The sequence below is a fragment of the Solea solea genome, chromosome 14, assembly GCF_958295425.1.
Source record: "Solea solea chromosome 14, fSolSol10.1, whole genome shotgun sequence".
NCBI classification, from domain to species: domain Eukaryota; kingdom Metazoa; phylum Chordata; class Actinopteri; order Pleuronectiformes; family Soleidae; genus Solea; species Solea solea.
The window spans coordinates 11342770-11357742 of NC_081147.1; the positions used below are offsets into that span (position 1 = coordinate 11342770).

Here is a 14973-nt window from a genome sequence, read left to right on the forward strand (position 1 = left end):
AACCCTGTTGTAACTTTGAAATAAGCTAAAAATGCAAATAAAACACCACACAGGGTGGAATAAAAAAGGATCTAGTTAAAGGCTAGAGTAAAAAGATAAGTTTAAAGTCTAGCTGGCTTCCCTATACCTGATGTCAATGCTGATCTGTGACATCCTGACATAAATTACATAGCATATAGGTTTGTTCTGCATTTTGTGTCTGCACTTAATCATTTTATTATTAAAAGGGCTGAAATTGGTCTGAAACTTTGTCCCGACAATGATTTGTAATGCCCTCGTCCCTGGTCATCTGCAATTTTTTTTTATTATTGTTATGTTTTCCATATGTAGTAGATTTGGACACACAAGTGATTATTTCTGTTTCTACAGTTTTAATTCTCTCTGCACAGCCGTGTTTTTTTTCTTGTGTGTTTTCTCTTCCTTCCTCCAGGAAGTCCTGCTGATTTTACCATAAACGACAACACCACATGTGCAGGAGATGGAATGTGGATATTTCACAGAACAACTTTTCCGTCAACAGGTTGTGGCCACACTTATCATACCAGCGTTGTCATTGTTCTGTGCTCACTCCTCCTCTTCCTCCTCCTCCTCCTCCTCCTCCCAGTTCCAGATCAGCCTTTGAGTAATTATTGCTAAAATTGCCACACAAGTGTCTTTAGTTAATGTGAAGCTGACTCACCTGTGGCCTCATTTCTCTCACCTGTCAGGACTGTGTGTTGTGGTGTGACCTTCAAAGCGTGTTTACAGTAAATTAAATCTGGCTGTAGGATTAGAAAACTTCCTAACTTCCTCCTACTCAAATACTGAATGGCTATTATTTGTTTATGTTTTAATGTAGTTGTTATCTATATGTTTATATTTTAGCTGCTTATATATTTTATTTATTTAATTATTTTATCGTGTTTGAATAAACTAAAATAAATTAGTTGCACCTTGCTCTCTGTTGTTTATATACACTGTATATTTGTATGATGTCAATAATGACATAATTAATCAATAATGAAGATCTTCTGGATCTTGTGTCGCCCACTGACATTCCCACACTGCTCACAGGAAGTGATTTGTTTTATGTCACAATCATCCAACACTTCTTCATTTTACTATTTTACAACTTTATTTGTGCACTTTTCACGAGATTGTTGGTGCTCTGTTTAATATGTTCTGTCCAATTAATTATTATGGCCCAGAATAATCATCTCTCAGGATGCACTATGTGACGTTCACAAGTCTAATGCTTGTTTCTAGAGTCTGGAGACTTTTTTTATTGCTAAACAAGAACAGTGTTCTGATTTCTCAGCTTCCTAAATGTGAATATTTGCTGGTTCCTTTGCTCCATATAACAAAGAAATCAGCAGATTTATTCATTATGAAAATAATCATTAGTTGGCCAAATGTAAAACATAATTCCAGTTTTTAGAACAATATCGCTTACATCTTCTGGTATCGTTTATTTATTGAAGATTTTCATAATTTAGTGTTTCATGATTTAGTAATACTGACAGAGATACAGGCCTCACATGGATAAGGGTAGCACTGGCAGTTATTTGTTTCCCACTTCACAAAATAGACAATAAATAAATTGTGCTGGTAAAGTGAGACACAAACAGGTTGGAGTATGACTGAAAACACTAAGACGTGTCTGAGAAAAGTTCAGAAGTGCATTCTGCTGCTCAAAAAACCCCAGTCATTCAGCAGCTTGATGGGATAGACACTTGTTAACCGCAGCTGCACCTGTGCTGTATACATACAAACAGTCCCTCAGTCAGAGATGATATTGATTGACAGAACGTACGGAAACCCCGGCTGAATTCACCTGGTTTTCCAAACAAAACTAGTGTTTCAGTGATACCAGACAGCTGTTTGTCTTTCTGTTATCAGAGCAGAGAGCTCAAGGTCTACACGGTCTACTGTACACACTGACACACAGTGACAAACCTTAGATTTAAGATGAACTCAACACTGCCCCAGCCTCACTCTGAGCCTCAAGTTAACCTCTAACCTCACATCTGAACCTAATGTTAAAGTCCAACTTTACTAGACCTATATAGTGTAAACCTTTCCGTCTGAACTAGATTTACAGTAATATGGTTGTTGTCACCTGTTCATTTCCTCATGGTAATATTGTACTGAGGAATTTAGATTTTTGGGAAATGTACAAACAAAAGAAAGGTCAGAGGTCAGGTCAACAACAACAAAGCAGTGACCTACATACAGCAGGTAAACGTGAGTGATCAGTCAAGTATCTGTGGCAGAATGTCGTTATTTAATTATACACATTCACATTAATCTTCTCTAATCACCATGGGGCCACACCTTTCTGAAAGCATGGTGCTGTTACAGGAATCACAGAGTGACCGGAAAGCTGTGAGACAAACAGCAAGACGCCTGTCTTTGTCACCTGTTGCATTTTATGTCCTTCACAGGACACACCCTGGAAAGTCCTGACTGTTAACACTGCTCAATCCACGTGGAGAGGATTAGAAATGTGGTCACCTTTAAATGGCATTTTATGCTTGAACAGCGCCCTCTGCTGGTGACAAGCAAAACAGAACTTACCAGAAAAGGTTTGTCCATTAAAATGATCATAAATGCTTCAACAGATTGAATATCAATGAATATTAGTTTCCAATTGAATAATTTATCATAAAACGATTTCAAGGGATTGTTTTTAGTCTTTAGGGAGTAATTGACTGAGAAAATAATATGTCAATATCTGAGCTGTAAAGCATTACTGTGATAGAAGTATTTGTTTTCAAAAAAACTGTTTATGTTCCACAGAATGTTTTCTTTATTTTTATTTGAATAGATCTGTAGAATATACATCTAACTATTCCATTTTGTGTTGTTTTTGGACCAATAAAGAGACAGGAAGAAAGGAGATGTGTGTGTTTGGTGCCAGTGATCTTATGAGGCCTTGTGAAATTAGTTTAATTGCTCATGGAGACAAAAACCTGGTCCTAATGAGGCAGAACCTGATTTCTGGCTACGATTGGAGTTGTGGTAAGATTAAGGTTAGGGTTAATATCTTTTTAAGGCAAAACATGTAAACCATAAAGAGTGTGGGGCATTTTTAGAATGTGAGGATATTTTGACTTTGAAGGGACGTTGGGGATCGAGACCTGGTGTTAGGGTTAGGGTTAGAATGTGTTTAAAGCTGGGGACGCACAAGATTCTTTGCACCAGTCTACACTAGTTAAGACAGTCAGCATGGCTAGTTGTCACATAAATCTACAGACCTGAAACTACCTCAGTCGTAGTCAATCAAACATGTAATGGAGTAGTGATTACTGATTGTTGACCCAACTGCAAACACATGTTGCCAACAGCCAATGAAAAAGAGTACATGGGACACAGGAAGTAGCGTCAGAAGACGACAGGAAGTTTGTTTACCCTTTAAACTGTTGATCTTGTAGCCGTGGTCGCCCTCGCGAGAGTTTGATGTGTTCAGTTGGTTGGACAAATCGTGTAGTCTGTGATCCCCAGTCTTTCAGTCGTCATAAATAAAATCTGCTGAAACCAAAAACAGTAACGACTGTGTGAGTTTTAGATATTGTTTAGGCAATTACTTGGCATACATCACGTTGCTTTATTTCCCTATAGGATTTAATCATCCAAAATGTTTTTTTCTGGTTCTAGATCTTATCTCCTGCTTTGATTCTTCTTCATCTTCTTCTTTTTATAACGTCCAGCAGGCCGTACACCATGAGGTGTAACGCTGCCCTCCTCAGTTCAAAGCTCCCTGTCACAGTTCAAAGCTCTTTATCCACATTTCAAAGTCCTTTAACAAAGTTCAAAGTTCCTTCAGTGCAGTTCAGTGAAACACATAACAAGGAGCTTACACACTTTGATCCTTTGTATTCAAATGAGGGAAGGAGAAAAAAAAGAGTAAGGGGTAAGTAAGTAAAGCATCAACAAAGAAGAAGAAGAAGAAGAAGAAGAAGAAGAAGAAGAAGGGTTTCAAGAAATTATTTGAAAGAATCTGCTCAATCTACAAGCCATATCGCTGAAGGTACTGTGTTTACTTTGATCTTTATATACCTTATATATCTTGCATTGACTTCTGTTAATTTGGACAGCCTAAACAAAGTCTTATCCCTCACCTTAACCACCAAAACTAAATGCCTGACCCTAAAATAAACCTAACCCTAACCCTAATTGAATTGGTTCTTAATAAAGCTGATTTCGGGAAACCCGCCCCGTTCTCATCAGAGTGCTGCGCTTTAACCTAATCTAACCCAAAAACCAACCTTAATCCTGAAAAAGCCCTTTATAAGTGTGATGACCAGCCAAACATGTCCTCACTCTCCCAAAATGTCCTTGCTTCCTATGTGGTTTGTACTGTTTTTGGTCCTTCCTCCCAAAGACACACACAGACACACACAAATACAACAGAAAGTGTCTCAACACACACGGCACATTCTGTCATCATGTTGGCAAACCCAGCAGTGTTGTTTGGTGGTCTTTATCTCGCAGCACACAGACATGTGAACACAAATAAATACCACTGGTTTCTCCATAAATTATCCATATAAATAAGCAAAAACGATAAAAAAAAAAAAAAAATCAATTTGTTGTTATGTTTTCCTAAAACAAGATGTTCATTGACAGATACATTTACACATAGATTCCTCAGCGTTGTATGAAGATGTGCGGACAGAGGTGTTTGTGTCCACACACTTCAGCCTCTCGTCTCTCTGGGGAAATTTTGAGGAATATGGTGGCGATCAATTCTTCTTCTTCTGCAGCTTCATGTCAAGCACATGCACGCGTGCACACACACACACACACACACACGTACCTTGACAAGTGGTCACAGGTGGAAATGACTGATGCTCATATAAAGACCCTCCCCCACTGTATTTGTCTCTGTCACATGAAGAGATGTGTGTCATTGTAAACCGCTTTTTCATGCCTGTGGATAGAATGACCCAGATGAAACACACACACTGTGTCCTCCTCCTCTTTATGGTAATGAAAGCTGATGAGGTAGTCAAGGGAAACGCTGGAGTCCAGCTAAATAATAATGTCCGACATGTCCTGTCAGTACAAGTGCTAAACTATCTCATGCTGCTCTCCCTTGCCCAGATGTGAATACACACTTGATTTTAATGGTGGCATTTACTGTAACGCGGTGCCTATAAAAACTGACAGCTTGAACAGTGATACATTTTAATGTCGCCAGTGTAAAATCCACAGGTTAGTAGTGAGCGCACAGTTTGTCTGCCATGTTGATTTGGTAAAATCACACTTACCGGCTTTAGCTGAGAATATTTAAGTGAAATTAGATGGATTCTGTCTGAGTTATAGCCAGCAGTGATTAGATGCAGTACATAGTATGTTGTACATAGTGCATACAAAAATAATGATTTGTGGTTTAAGAAAATGTTAGGTGGTGACACTTTTATGAATGTACAGCAGCTTGGAAATAAATGTCTGGGCGATTAAGTGTTGAATAGTGAATTTGAAGTATTAGTAGAAAGCCGTTGTCCAGTTGCATGTATGACATTTATGACTTTTCTTGGTCTTTTGTTGATCATACTAATCCTTTGCCCTTCCATTCACTCTCTTTTGTTCTCTACCCACTGTACTCCTGAAGGAAGTATGCGACTCTAAATGCTGCTAAATGCTCAACAGTCAACTCATCACTAATTGTCTCCAGAACAATCATATATATAAAAATATATATATGTTAAAAACAAATTGGTTATGAGGATTAGGCAAATTGGACACACTAAATAGACACGATCTGTCCAGGGTGAACCCCGCCTTTCGCCCTATGTCAGCTGGGATTGGCACCAGCAGCCCCCGTGACCCTCATGTGGAGGATAAAACGTTAGAAGATGGATGGACTCACAGGTTGTAAATTTATGATTCCCTCCAGGCACGACAGACACCTGTGGCTTTCTTTAACTCATTTAATGAAGCGTCCAAATCTTCATTAGCACCGTGAAAACTGTACACATAAAATATTACAATTAGCACAAATAATAAAGTAAAACCAGACCAGACCAAACGTAGGCTACACACGTAGCTAGCAATACAATTTGATACAAACCAAAAATAATATTATACAGCAACAAAAAATACCTCGTTGGCTGCTGCCACAAATGAGGGAATAGCAGGGTCCTTGAAACTTGTCCTCAATGTCTTTGCGAAGAACGTAAACCTTATAAAGCTCGGGAACCAGAAAAGACTGTTAAGTTGTCTAACAGTTAGAGCATCTTGTCAATTTCCGTCAGGAAGAACCGGAAGTTAATAACCGGAAGTGAGCAACCAAACTACGTCTCCACAATAAGGCGAGATCAGGGTAGTAGATAATGTACATAAGAATAATCACATAAATCAAATCATGCGTCACTCAATATCATGAAACCAAACATTAATATGAAATGTAAACATGTAAATATATAAATGGAAATAACTATGAATTATGGATATAAATGAATTATATCAATGAACTGTATGCACCATCATGGATGGATTTACAAAATTGATTATATTACATTCAATTCAAGTTAAAGAGACGATATTTTACTCCAGGCCATCCAGTTATCTCTGTAAAATCTCAAGTATTGCTCTTAACACAGGACAAGTTTACCACATTGCTTCTTTTAACATTGCACAACTGAGTATCTCATTTTTACATGGTTCATTTGGTTTTATGGCCAACTATTAGGTTAGGTTTTCTTAGGTCGCCCTAAGAACAATAGCTGCGTAAACCAATGTATATGTGTGTGTGTGTGTGAGAGAGAGAGAGTGAGCGAGAGAGAGAGTGTGTGTGTGTGCTGTGTGTCTGAGCACGAGTGTACCCCAGCTGTCTCTCTGTCCCCTGTTGTTTGCCCTGCTGTGGCAGACAGAGCCACTGCCGTAAACTCTGTGGATCGATGCTCATTTAGAGGATTTCTTTATTTAATTCTGCCTCACTCAGCAGGAGTGCATCATTTCTTGTTTGTGAGTGAGTGTGTGTGTCTGTATGTGCACTTGGTTGTAGAAACAAAGTTGATCCTCGAGTGTGTGTGTGTGTGTGTGTGTGTACCTTTGTATCTATCTTTACATTGAGTTGCCTGTATAAGCATGTGCAGAGGCTTGCTGCATGAGGTTTGTGTGTAGCCAAATACGTGTTTGTGTGTGTGTGTGTGTGTGTGCACTTCTATCGCTTACAGACAAACAAACACAAACAAACACACAGCCTACTGAGTCTATAAGGCGTGAGACACACACACACCACCGGTCTGTCGTGCTCCTCCCCCTCACAATGTTATAATTTCACCACACCAACATCAGCATATTGATTAATCTTCATACACACACACACACACACACACACACACACACACTATCCTAGTGTGATTTACGCATGATTGCCCCCACACACACACTTGTTTTTATATCTTAGTGAGGACACATCATAATGCATTCCCAAACCCCTTACCCTAACCTTAACCATCACATCGAAGTACCTAACCTTAACCCTTACCCTTACCTAAAACCAATTCTAACCCTAACACTAAAACCAGACAAAATGTCCCCACAAGGTCAAAAACGTCTCCACAAAGATAGCTTTTTTGGACTTCACAAAGATATAAATATAGGTATACACACACACACACACACACACAGGTAAATGCATGCATGATGGCACACATACATATACATATTGTGACACCACTGCCCTGCACATTAACATGCTTATGTGCTCCATCAGAGGAGACCACCCACACCAACAAACCAAAATACAAGCTGTTAGCTTCTCTCCTCATCGCAACCCCCCCCCCCAACCCCCCCCCCCCCCCTCCTTTGTCACATCAGGGATTTCTAGTGTTCCCAACACATTGCTGCCATCACGGCCCCACAGATGTCACTTAGCTGCAGACACACCTCTTTATTTCTCTATCCATCCATCGCTCAGCTTCTCGTGGGACATGGAGGAGGGACAGAGCAAGAAGCAGTGAATGCATATGGGGTGTATGTGTGTGTGTGTGTGTGTGTGTGTGTGTGTGTGTGTGTGTGTGGCTGAATAGGGGGAAGGGAGCTGGGCAGGTTAATGAATTAGTAATTAGGATTGACTTAGCGTCTGCAGAGGGTTTCCCCCAAACTATTTCCATCATCCTCTCCACCTCTCTCTGCTCATCTGTGCACCCTCTGAACTCTCTTTGTCATCTCCAACCCTCTGCACCCTCCCCCCCCTCCCCTCTCCTCCTCTCCTCTCTCTCATAGCACAACCTCCTTTACCTGTCGAGCTGCCTCTAACCTTCTGCTCCCCTTGTCTTCAAACAAACACCATGCAGCTCCTTTTGTTTTGCCCACATCATCATCTTTGCTTTATGCTTATCTCTCTCTCTCTCTTCCTCCTCTCTCTTTATATCCTTTCAACCACTCCCCTCTTATTTTGTCCTCTTCTGATGTTCTATTGATCACTGGAGATCAGTGGATTTGAGGCCAAGGCTCAGTCCATGCAGATGTTACAGTGAAGCCAGGAAATCTCGTGCCTTTTAAGCGCAGAATTCAAGTCCCACAAGAAAACACTGTAAAATGTTGGCAGCAGAGAGAGCAGAGCCATATGTTTGATTGTGTGGCTGCTGTCCTTCTGTGTATGACCTTGAGTGTGGAATATTACTGTGAGAAGAAACTCCCAAAACACCTTTCAACAGCCACCTCTAACCGTAGGACAACAACATGGTTGGAACTGGCTCTTGGACTGATTTTAGTTTCCTGGTTTTACACAGGGATGGTTAGTCAATGTTTTGTCATTACGAGCCCAGAGCAGACATTGTCATTTCAACCTCACACTCTTTTTTTTTTCATCTCTCATGTACTTCACCAGAAATCGACATCCAAACAATTCCTGAGCTTGCCAGAGAGGCAAACAGCATGTATGTAAGGTGTAATAGGAACTTTTATTTTTATCCTTGTTCTCCAGCCAACATGATTTATTCACTAGTACTTCTCTTTTGGATAGTCTCCTCCAGAAGGACTTGTACCTTTAGAAAAGAGGAACTGACACAGATCAGCAGGGAATAATGTGGTCAGAATATGGCCATAGGCTCTCTTCAATCATCAAAGCTCAACAACAAACTGTGTTTACTATGACATAGCTAGTAATGTAAGGTAGTGGTCAGCTGCTTGTAGTCACCAATATTACAGTAAACACACAGTGGGCCACATGGTCGGTGTAGTTGTAAGCACTCTTGCCTTTGGCCAGTCAGAACAAGGGTCTTTCTTCATGGAGTTTGCATGTTCTCCCTGTGTGTGCGTGGGTTTTCTCCAGGTTCTCCAGTTTCCTCCCACAGTCCAAAAACTTGCAGAATAGGGGATTAGACAAAGCGGACACTCTAAATTGACCGTAGGTGTGAGTGTGAGAGTGGGTGGTTGTTTGTGTCTATGTGGCCCTGTGATAGACTGGTGACCTGTCCAGGGTGTACCCCACCTTTTGTCCTGGGATTGGCACCAGTGCCACTGTGACCCTCATGTGGAGGATACAGCGGTAGAAGATGGATGGATGGACAAACACAGGTTCAAGGTCAAGGCAATGGCAACCAGTCGAGATGACACCCATAACATTTGGGATTTGATCAGTGCCATCTTGAGATTTTGCAATGGGAAATTCTGGAGTGACCTACAAACAGGCTCCAATTGAAAAAACCAGCTCTCAGTCAAAGTGGTTTCCACTGGTGCCTACTTTGTTGTCTAATTTCATCTAAATAGAAACATAATTTACTAAATTTACATCATGAAACTAGGGGATATTCTAAAAAGCTTAACACAGCTTAATGTCTGAAAACAGTGCTCAATCATCACCTAATTTCTCATGGACATTTCTAGTCATGTCCACTTTAATCTCTCCAAATCTCTAAGCTGAAACCCCAATAATATGGATGCTGTCTACATTAAGTATCTGTGGATCTTTGTTTCTTACAGACACACTCTGACACTAAGCTACACTAAGCTTTTTCACGTTAAACAAAGTAGCGATTGAGATCATTAGCTCTTCTGCATAAATGTTCACTGAGGTTATAAATCAAGCGAGAAGTGGGCTAATTTACCCATAGACTTCCATTCAAGGAGCTCTTTTTGCGAACCAATGGAGCCGCCCCCTGGTGGCTATTTAGGATGCTTACTTCCGGTCAGTTGCTGTGATGATGAAAATGCTAGTGGAACAAAATGTAAGCCTCCAAATTTGAAACCGTTTCCATCATATTCAAGTCAAACTGAGTATAAACTCTGTAATTTATATCCGGCAAGTTTTTGGGCTGAGATATTTTATTGATCACAGTTACCCAGCAGCAGATACAACAGGATATTGACAGTTTCATGGACCATGTTTTCCCTTACACGCATCAAATTCCTAACTAAACCAAACTGAAGCATAACCAATTCTCAGTGCTACATCCAAGATATGACAGCTGCAGGACTTTAGACCTTGGACAACACTGTAATCTGACTGTCTGTAAATCATCTGCATGCTTTTTTTGCTCAATTCCCAAAATGGTCATTCCCTCCCCAACAAGCAGGAGTATCTGAAAACAAAATCCATTCTTCTGAGGCAATACTGGGACCTTCTCCAGGTGATTTGTGTCCCTGGACAGTGTCAGTTAAACACAGCACATTCAACTGATAATCAGCTCCTCTGATAAAGATTCAGGGGTTTTAATGATAATCAATGACACTCCAGGTCTGTTAAATATTTGATTGGACATTTTATCTGAAATTTTCTCACAGAAAGTTACTCACAGTAATGTTGTTAAAAATGATTACTCAAGGGTCAAGTAAAGCATTTTTAAAACGTTTATGCCTGCATTCAAACTGTAAAAGTAGTTAGAACACATTTAGGGTTCCCGCACATTAGAAAACAAATGCGAAAAGGTGCTGAAAGTATCAGTGTCATGTTTTGTGTTAACCTTGTTTAAAACGTTCTATACAACAAAGAGAATCCAAAACTGACATAAATGTATACAAACACATGTGGTTTACAGGAGATTAAATGTAGTGATTGGTGTTTTGATTAAAATAAAAAGCTATAGCCATGCATTTTTTGATTTGCATACACTATCATGTCAAATATGTGACGTTTAGGAGGGTTTCTTGGTAGAAATTGAATACTCTACCCATATTTTTGTATGAGATGAGAATTACTTTTGGTTTTTGTAGCCATAGATTAAATCTTTTAAATGCACCTTAGGGAGGGCCTTGCTTTATGGAGACCACCATCTTGGGTCACCATGTTTCTAAAGCTGCCTGAATGGACAAACCATCAAAGAACGACAGCCTTTCTGGATGCGAAGGTCCGACATGTTTGTTGGTGACAGTGGATCAGTGGTAGACCAAGTCGTTCTGGTTTTGATTCCTGGCTCCACTAGTCTACATGTCGATGTGTCCTTGGGCAAGACACTTGCCCCTGACAGCTGTGCCAGCAGCTTGTGAATGGGTATGAAAGATGTGCTGCACATAGATGCGTTGTATGAATGTATGAATGGGTGAATGGTAAAACTGTGGTCATCAAGACTAGAAAAGCATGATATAAATGCATCCATTTATATCCATTAACCATTCTTGGGAAAGGAAGGAGTGCTTTGTTTCTTTGTTCAGCCCATGGACAAGTGGAAAGGGAACATGCTTGTGACCGGAGAGTTGCCGGTTTGAGTCCCCACAGGTAAAAAAAAAAAGCTTGGTTACCCCTGTGCAGGGTACCCAACCCATATTGCTCCCCAGGCACGGCTCAGTGGCTGCCCACTGCTCCTTATTCTATAGGAAGGTTAGTAGTAGAGGATGGGTAAATGCAGAGAAGGATACTGATAAAGGACTAATCTATTATTTATTTAAATGTTCTGCAATCTGCAGTCTCACCATTAGATGTCACTACTTCTTACACAGCTGACCTTTGAGTAAAGTGCACAAAAGTGAGTAAAATGAATCTAGAAATTGCCAGAAAAGGTTGCTTGTGTACTTCTGATGAAGCAGAATCCACTTGAAATCACCCTGAGTAAAATTGAGTCAAGAATGTCTGCGTAAATATTGTTACCTTGCTTCTTCTAGAAAAGCAAATACCCCTCTGTGATTGACATTTACACAACTGTCAGAGCTAATCTTCACTGACTGATAAAAACAGGCCCACAGTACATGTCCAGCTCACGCGCCACGGGAGAGTGAAGGTGGACTGGATTCACCATTTCTCAGCTGCCACACACACACACACACACACACACACACACGCTGGTTCCGCGGAGAGGAGGAGACGTGGAGGACTCCGTCTCAGTTCTTCCATCCATTCATCAGTCAGTCCGCCCAGGAACCGTTCTCGACCAGCGTCCCACGGCCAGTCTGCGCGAGACTCTCCACCTCGAGCTGTGGTCCACGGTCGCACGCGCACAAGGGAGGGAGGAGGGCAGCAGCAGCAGTGGGGAAGGACGTGGAGAGAAAGAAGAGCCAGTCTGTCAGTGTTATTCCCCCGGTGATGATGTGGAGACGCGGCGGGGCACAGAGGAGCTACGTCCGCCGCTTAACTCTCACTATCAGCCGCTGACTGACCGCACGACTCTGACCGGTGAGTGCGTTCATTTCCCCAAACTACCACGTTGATCATTTTAAGCTAAACGGTTCAATCTTGCGTTAACGCGTAAATAAACGCAGCAGTTTGTAATAACGGAGCCGCTGCTCCTCTGGTATCATGTGTTTTTAGTTTATTACTGTGGAGAGTCTGTGGTGAGGACTGACCTCACGTCCTGCTTTTCTTGGCTAATCTGTCACCAAACGTATGCTCTCGCACTATCTACGGGATTTAGGACAGCGTGTGTGTATGTGTGTGTGTGTGTGTGTGTGGAGTTAGTGTAGCCTGAGAGATGTGCACCGTGCGGGCCGTGGGATTTGACGGAGGTGTGTGTGTGTGTGTTTGTGTGTGAAAAGCGGTCAGTTAGTTCCTTCCGCTTTTAGGAGGACAAGTCGATCTTGAAACGCGACCAAGGTCTATTTTGGAGGAAAAGAAAGACACCGGCCTCAATTGAGCTTGAACCGTGTCTCCCAGCCATCCTGTTGTCATGGTTACTAGCTCGAGGAGGCTGGGAGAACATGGCTGTCGCGCGCTCCCCCTCCCTTCCTCCCTCCCTCTCTCTCTCTCTCTCTCTCTCTCTCTCTCTCACTCTCACTTATACACAGAAGGCTATTGCCTTGTCCATCTTCTGTTTGTTTATGTCTTTCTAAGTGTACAGAGAGACACGTTAGACAGGCAGGCAGGCGCATTGTATTCTCCGTGCACACTTTAAAGGGACAGTTCATGTTTTTTTGAAGTGTGTTTTCATGAGGTATTGACACATTGTAAACACAGACTTTGCCATGTACACTGCTGCTGAATGCTGAGTCTCTAAAAAAACAGAGCTTGGTGGTCTCGCCGGAAAAAAATGGCTGCCAGCAGGGACACCAGGAAAAACTGATTTAATTAAAGTCTGACAGTATAAACAAATCGTCTTCTGCTTAAGGTAATAGTGAAGGAGCCATATATTTATTTGTATTTTCTGGGTTTATTCCTCCTGAACATCAGGGGGTGTAAAGGTAAAGGCCGAGGCTGGCCAGGAGAAATGTTGCTGCTAATCTTGGGGAAGCAAACAATTTTTGACTGTTGTTGTTGTTTAAGGTTTAAAGACTGTATAGAAAAGTTATCGGAAGTCGCAACAGAGTGTGGACAGTGTGCAAATAAATGTATTTTGAGTTTATCGGTTTCTCCGAGTTACACGTAAACACGATTTACCAATTAGCAATCAGTAATAAATGGGACTTGGCCACTACTATGAGAATATGTTTACCACTTTTCCTCATCATGAGATCCACCCTTTCCAGCTGTAAACTGAATTTTATTGAAAGCTCACCAAAATAAAATCTCTGTCTTCTTAAAGGCCCTTATACTTCTGCACGCATTGTGCGTCTCATATCGAATACTCGCACATCAGGGTCCTGTAGTATCCCACTTCACCATCGGGTGGCAGTAAAAGTCTGGACACAGGAGATACTACGACGTTGGGAAGTATATCATGACCTTACAGTATCTACAGTATCTTAATGGTATGTCCGCTGCATTATATTATTGTTAGACTGCATTTTTATTTTCTATAGAGAAAATCAACAGTTCTTTCCTTCTGTCCCTGATGGTAACCATGTTATCAGTGAGAGTGTCTGTCTCAGGCTGGTGCTGGGAGACAGTGGTGCACTCTGCAAAGTCACAGCTGACAATATGTCAATACCTCATGAAACCATGCTTGGAAAAAAACATCCATCCATTTTCTACCACTTCATCGTCCACTTAAGGGTTGCAGGGGGAGCTAGAGGCAATCTCAACTGACCTAAGCCACATCCTGGACAGGTCGCTAGTCCATCACAAGGCCAACAACCATTCACTCTCACACTCATACTCACAGTCAATGACAGTGTCCAATCTGGATCTGCATGTGTTTTGGACTGCGGGAAGAAGCCAGAGTACCTGGAGAGACCCCACAAGCACATCATTGGTGCTTTTCCACTATACAGTTCTAGCGCGACTTGGCTGTACTTGTGTTTTTTTTGCTAGAACCTGGTACTTGGTGCATTTCTGTAGTAGGTTCCAAGCGAGCTGGGCCGATACTAAAATGTGACGTCGACAGACTGCCGGCCACTGATTGGTCAGAGAGTGTCATGACATGAGTCATGAGCACGACGTCTGACACAAGAATCAAACCGAACAAGGTTTAGCAAAGGAAACGTCTAAAATCTAAAATCTAAATCTAAAATTTAACAGAGGAGTCTGGTGTATTTAGTGACAGCACTGCTGAAAGCCGGCGATCGTGAGCCAAATCACAACCTGTTCAGCCGTATTTTATTTCATTGACTGTGTCAGATGGCGTGTGAGCTCTGGTCATGAAGGAAGTACTGAACAAATCTTTTTAATTCACTGATTCTAATGATTCACTACACTGAAAACAACTGCTTTGCTCGTCACTAGTTTGTATGTTT

General features: G+C 41.4%; 1 protein-coding gene across 3 annotated transcripts in view; it reads left to right on the plus strand.

The window, feature by feature from the left end:
* The first annotated feature begins 3850 nt into the window (after positions 1–3850).
* Positions 3851–14973, plus strand: part of psd2 (pleckstrin and Sec7 domain containing 2) — a 42915-nt gene continuing 31792 nt past the window's right edge. Inside the window, exon 1 of one of the 3 annotated variants that reach the window (XM_058649112.1) lies at positions 3851–4009. The gene's annotated coding sequence lies outside the window, so the exon portion shown is untranslated. Of the gene's footprint in view, positions 4010–11955; positions 12542–14973 lie in introns of those variants that run through there. The other 2 variants (XM_058649114.1, XM_058649113.1) reach the window with 2 other exon arrangements.